The following is a 5,198-nucleotide window of genomic DNA, read 5'->3' as shown; positions in this document are numbered from 1 at the left end:
TTAACAATAGCGATAATATCAATTTGATGATAATACCGGCGTTTGGCGACAATCATCAGTGTTTAGCGATAATCGGCGATAAATTTGATATGCTTGATTCGCGCTTGATATGCTTGAGAATATGCCTTTTATTCATTTATATGAGAAGAAGAATAATACATGGCATTGCCTTTTGAGGCTTTTCCATCCTTCTGCTTGTCTTGCCCCCTTTTGATTGGGAAGTATTATTCAGATAATCTTCTGAATCAAAACCCCGACTATCTTTAGGGATGGTGTATTTTGATAAATCGAGCGTTGATAGGTATACCAATACCTTGCCCATTCTGATCCACAACTCGATAGGCTCCGTTCGAGTATACTTCTGTTATTACATATGGACCATCTCATTAAGGGTCAAACTTGCCCCTTGTTCTGCGAGTGACCACTATAAGTCTACTCAACATTAGCACCAGATCACCTTTCTGGAAAGAGCGATGTTTTACTTTCTTATCAAAGGTGGCGGAGATTCTTGCTTGATACAATTGTAATGCTGCTGGGCTGCTAGCCGTTTTTCATCACTTAAATCTAGATCAGCCATATTATTGCATTTTCATCATCTTTCATTAACTAATGTACTGCTACTCTGAGTGACATGACTTGCATTTTAATTGGGATGATGACTTCAACACCATAAACCAATGAATACGGTATGGATTTTTTCATAATGCGATGAGTATTTTATAAGCCCGTAAAGCCTCTTTCAACTTTTCGTCCCAATCACACTTATTTCATGTTACATTTTTCTTCAATATTTTCATGATCGTTTTATTGAAGGCATCTACTAACCCGTTGGCCGGCAGGTAGTAAGGTCTTGAAAATGAATGCTAAATTTCTGGCATAATTTCTCCATGCCCCTATTCTTGAAAGGGGTACCATTATCAATGATGATTCTTTTTAGAATGCCATGGCGATATATTATCGAGTGTCGGATAAAGTTCATGACGTCTTTCTCTTTGACATTTCATAATGCAATCGCTTCAGTCCATTTGGAAAAGTAGTCTATTGCTGCTAAGATATAGTGTCATCCTTTAAATGAAGGCAGATTTATGGGACTGATGACATCAAGTCCCCAGGCGGCGAAAGGCCAAGAGCCTACCAATTAATGAAGGTCTTCGCGGGGAATATGTATGACATCACCATGTATTTGCCATTCATGACATCATTTCACATAATCGTTACCATCCTTCAACATTGTGGACCAATAATATCCCATTCGATGCACCTGATGGAATAAATTTTGAGAATGGGCTTCTTGTAATATTTGATTGGCTTCTTCTGAATCCAGACACCGCAATAACATCTCATTATTGGACCTCTTATACAGTACCTCGCCACATATGATGAATTTCTTTGATCTTTACTTAATCTGCAATTTTTGTGCTAGATCCTCTGGTAGAATATCATATTTGAGATAATCTACGAAAGGTTGGCACCAATCATCTGTGGTGATCTTAAACATGATACAGGAAGTGCTTTAGTAGCTTCATTAATAATTTTGGGTGACAGTCACAACCTCAATTCTTTGATGGTGACCAGAAGAGGACTCCGATCAGGACAGGATAAAGGTGTGGCCAAGCTAACTAAAGCATTTTCTCTTGCATTTTCGCATCGCGGAATATGCTTGATTTCGACATTATGGAATTGCTCCAATAATTGTTGCGCTTGCCGACATTATGGTAGGAGTTCTTGCTTTCTTATTTCGAACTCAGTTGTTAGCTGGTTTATGACCAACTTAGAATCTCTGAAGATCTGTAGCATTTTTATTCTTATCTCTTGTGCTATTTCCATTCCTATGATGAGAGTTTTATACTCGACCTCATTGTTCATACATACAGTACCTAACGTGAAAGAGTACGACAGCAAATCACCCTGAGGGCTGATGAATATCACCCCGGCACCTGCTCCCAAAGACTTAGAGGCACCATCAAAGTACATTTGCCAAGAATTAGGTGATTCAATCATTATTACTTGTTCATCTGAGAAATCATCACTAATCCACTACCAAAAAGCAAGGCAACGCCGACGGCTAAAAACCGTCAACATTGAACTTTCCCGACAAAAGCCGTCGGACGGTCCATCGAGAAAAGGGGCATGGGTGTTGCTCACCAATGGATTTTAGCCATTGGTGTTTCCGACGGCTGATGGTGATGGTTTTAGCCGTCGGCGTCTACAACAACTAAAACCGTCGGCATTTCTGACGGCCGTAGAGGACAGAAAAAACTGATGGCATTGTCGACGACAAAAAGCCATTGGCATTTCTCATAAATTTTAAAAAAAGTTTAATAATAACAATAATTAATTGCATAATGTTACATGAAATCACATAATTTATAAATATGTCCAGATTCATAAGAACATAGTACTAATAACAACAAAATATAAACTTAAGCACAACAGAAAGATGATCCTAACCATTCTAAATGCATTTCATCGGACAGATACATAATGAGTAATTATGTTACTAATTGCAGATAAGATAAACATATCACCTTTTTTATCTTTTCAGGGATTAATCTTCGAATATCTTTCAATAATTACTCAGATCACCAAAAGAAAACAAGCCTAAAAGAATAAAGCATTCCATCAGAATAGATCTTACTCATTTTAAACAATCCATGACTTAAAAGAGGGGTAGGCTGTAACCAAACAAGAATGTTGCAACAATGAAACATGGACACAGATATGTATACCTGTTTTGGACATGGGCAGCAGTATTTTCTCTAACAAGGAAATACAGAATTAGACACAAGGTCATGGAAAAGCCACCATGCCCACATGTCTGTGCAAGTTAGATTAATATTGTAATAAAATGGAAAAATCAGATAAATAACACTTACAATGAATTTTTGTTATCCTTTCCAAGGAATAAAAAAACAAGAAGAAAGAAGAAGCATGAGCTCACCATGCTCCTCAAAAATGTCACTCTTGTACTCTTACTCCAATGTAGTGGCAAATGTAAATGGAGAACTAAGAGCAACCAACCATTCAAGGGCAACATCTGTAGCTCTACCATCAACGTCCTACACAACAAGCTTGTCCATGAAAGCCGGGGCAATGTAGAAACTATGCATGGTGTTGTCAAAGTTGTACCTAGAAACGGAACTTCTCATTATTCATTAAACAAATCATGATAGATATTAAAAAGCTTCCAACTCAAACTTGAAGACTCTTCATTTAACCATATAAGCAATAGAATTGTACTGAGTTGATCCAAGATGTCAATGCTCTCACTACTTCAGTTTAACATTAAGCAGCATAGTAGAGTAAACAAAGCATGAAGAACAACCACCCCAAAAAAAAAAAAAATCCTGAACTCAAAATGGTTATTGAATGATCTGCTAGCTATCTGAAAGGTGGATAAACATTTACAGATGCTTTTAGAAGAGTAACTAAGATAACTTAAGGGTTAAAAAGAAAAAGTAGAAAAAGCTCAATCCCCTATTCAACAATGGGATAAGCAACAACTCTACAACTTCAACAACATAACGCAGAAAATGTGTGTATGTGTATGTGTATATGTACACATATCTGTATGCGTATGTGTATGTGTCAATCACAACATAATAACTACTAGAAATATGATGGTGCATATAGATGCACAGCCAAATTGAATTATGAACATTCAGTTGAATCGAGTCAAAATAATGAAACTCTAATGATGTGCCCAAAACGAGAGTAGCCATCAAAGTAAAACCCCTACATTTCAAGTCTAATTTTGATAGTAATGTAATTGCAATTTGGAGCCGAGTCCTTCAATGCCAGGACTAAGGTAATTACAATTTTTTGAATTAACCATCGCAATTCAATTCAATAGTGTATCCAAATGCAGCCTTCAACACATATTACAAACTAAGAGCTAAAAAGAAGTACTAGAAACAAACCATCCATTGGTCAATTGATTCCACAATTCAATTTCAACACATACTAATCCAATCGACAAGTATCAGCTGATTCCACAAGTTCATCCAGCTACAATTAATACATACAGCCCATTGGTCAACTCCAAGCAGCATTGATTCCAATTAAGTCTGAAAATTCTCAGCATTATCATAAGGGTGTATCCAATAGGAAGAATGCTCAATACAAATCATGGAGACAAATGGTCCTATATCTATCATAAGGGTGTATTTGGTTGCAACTAAATCATGAATTTCATGATTAATAAATCTAATCTGGTGGAAAATATAATGAATTTCGATGCATCCAAACACAGTGTAAACAAACCTAGAAACCAATTTTTTCACAAATATAATTGATGAAAACACGAGCTATTTGAGAGAACAAAATCAAATCACCTCTTCAGGATGAGTGCTTTTGGTTGGTCTAGTACGCTTTCGCTGAGCTAACAGCCTTCCTTTTCTTCATTTTAGTATTTCTTGAAATCAGACTTGATTATTAAGTATGCTGGACCAGTCAAAGGTTCAACAGCATTGACACCCAAACCTGGCCCATGGCCATTTACGACTAATACGGGAGAATCCCTGCCCTGAATTTCAAGCCCAAACACTACAAGGGGTCTAGTTGGTATTCCCTTGTCTACTCTCTTGTGAGAGGTGAGTGTGATATATCTTTGCAATAACAACCAAACCAAAGCTAAATATGCACTCTTTTCATGAGGTTGGCTACATAACCAGTGTCACCCAATGACTAATAGAACCACAACATCACTCTGAGATTTTATGTTTTCTCATGTTAGAATTGCTTGGGAAAATGCTACCTATAGATGTGCATCTATAACAGCCAAATGTTGGTGTCCCACATATGCCAACATGTCACACATGGGATATCTATGTTGTTTATCAAGAAAAGCCCAACAAATATCCTTTAACCCAAAATCAAGTCAGCCATGTGTATGAGGTGGGGCATTAACTATCCTTTTCTGGACTAACCATTTTTGCTATTGGATGGCCCACGTTAAGACTGCACCGATCTAGTTTTGGGTGATCAGATCATTTATCATGGGGCCACATGCTAAATGGTCTGGATCTCACACACGTGTGCTGCATTGGAATGTGTTGTGCTTATGCCTGGTTTTTATAGATGTACATCTGAAAGTAGCATGCTGCTCATCTAACATTGTTAATAATGGAAGTGATACAGACTGGCTACTATTTGATAATACCTGAATTAATGAAGACCAAAAACACACCTCATTAATT

General features: G+C 37.1%; 1 long non-coding RNA gene across 1 annotated transcript; it reads right to left on the bottom strand.

The window, feature by feature from the left end:
* Positions 1 to 2,343: 2,343 nt before the first annotated feature.
* Positions 2,344 to 3,061, bottom strand: LOC131241506 (uncharacterized). Its single transcript, XR_009169074.1, has 3 exons — positions 2,942 to 3,061; positions 2,730 to 2,759; positions 2,344 to 2,601 (listed from the first exon to the last, which is right to left on the bottom strand). It is a non-coding gene; the product is annotated as an uncharacterized LOC131241506 (long non-coding RNA).
* Positions 3,062 to 5,198: the final 2,137 nt, after the last annotated feature.

The sequence above is a fragment of the Magnolia sinica genome, chromosome 3, assembly GCF_029962835.1.
Source record: "Magnolia sinica isolate HGM2019 chromosome 3, MsV1, whole genome shotgun sequence".
Lineage (NCBI taxonomy): Eukaryota > Viridiplantae > Streptophyta > Magnoliopsida > Magnoliales > Magnoliaceae > Magnolia > Magnolia sinica.
Note: the sequence above shows the minus strand (reverse complement) of the source record. Positions and strands in the feature narration are given on the sequence as shown.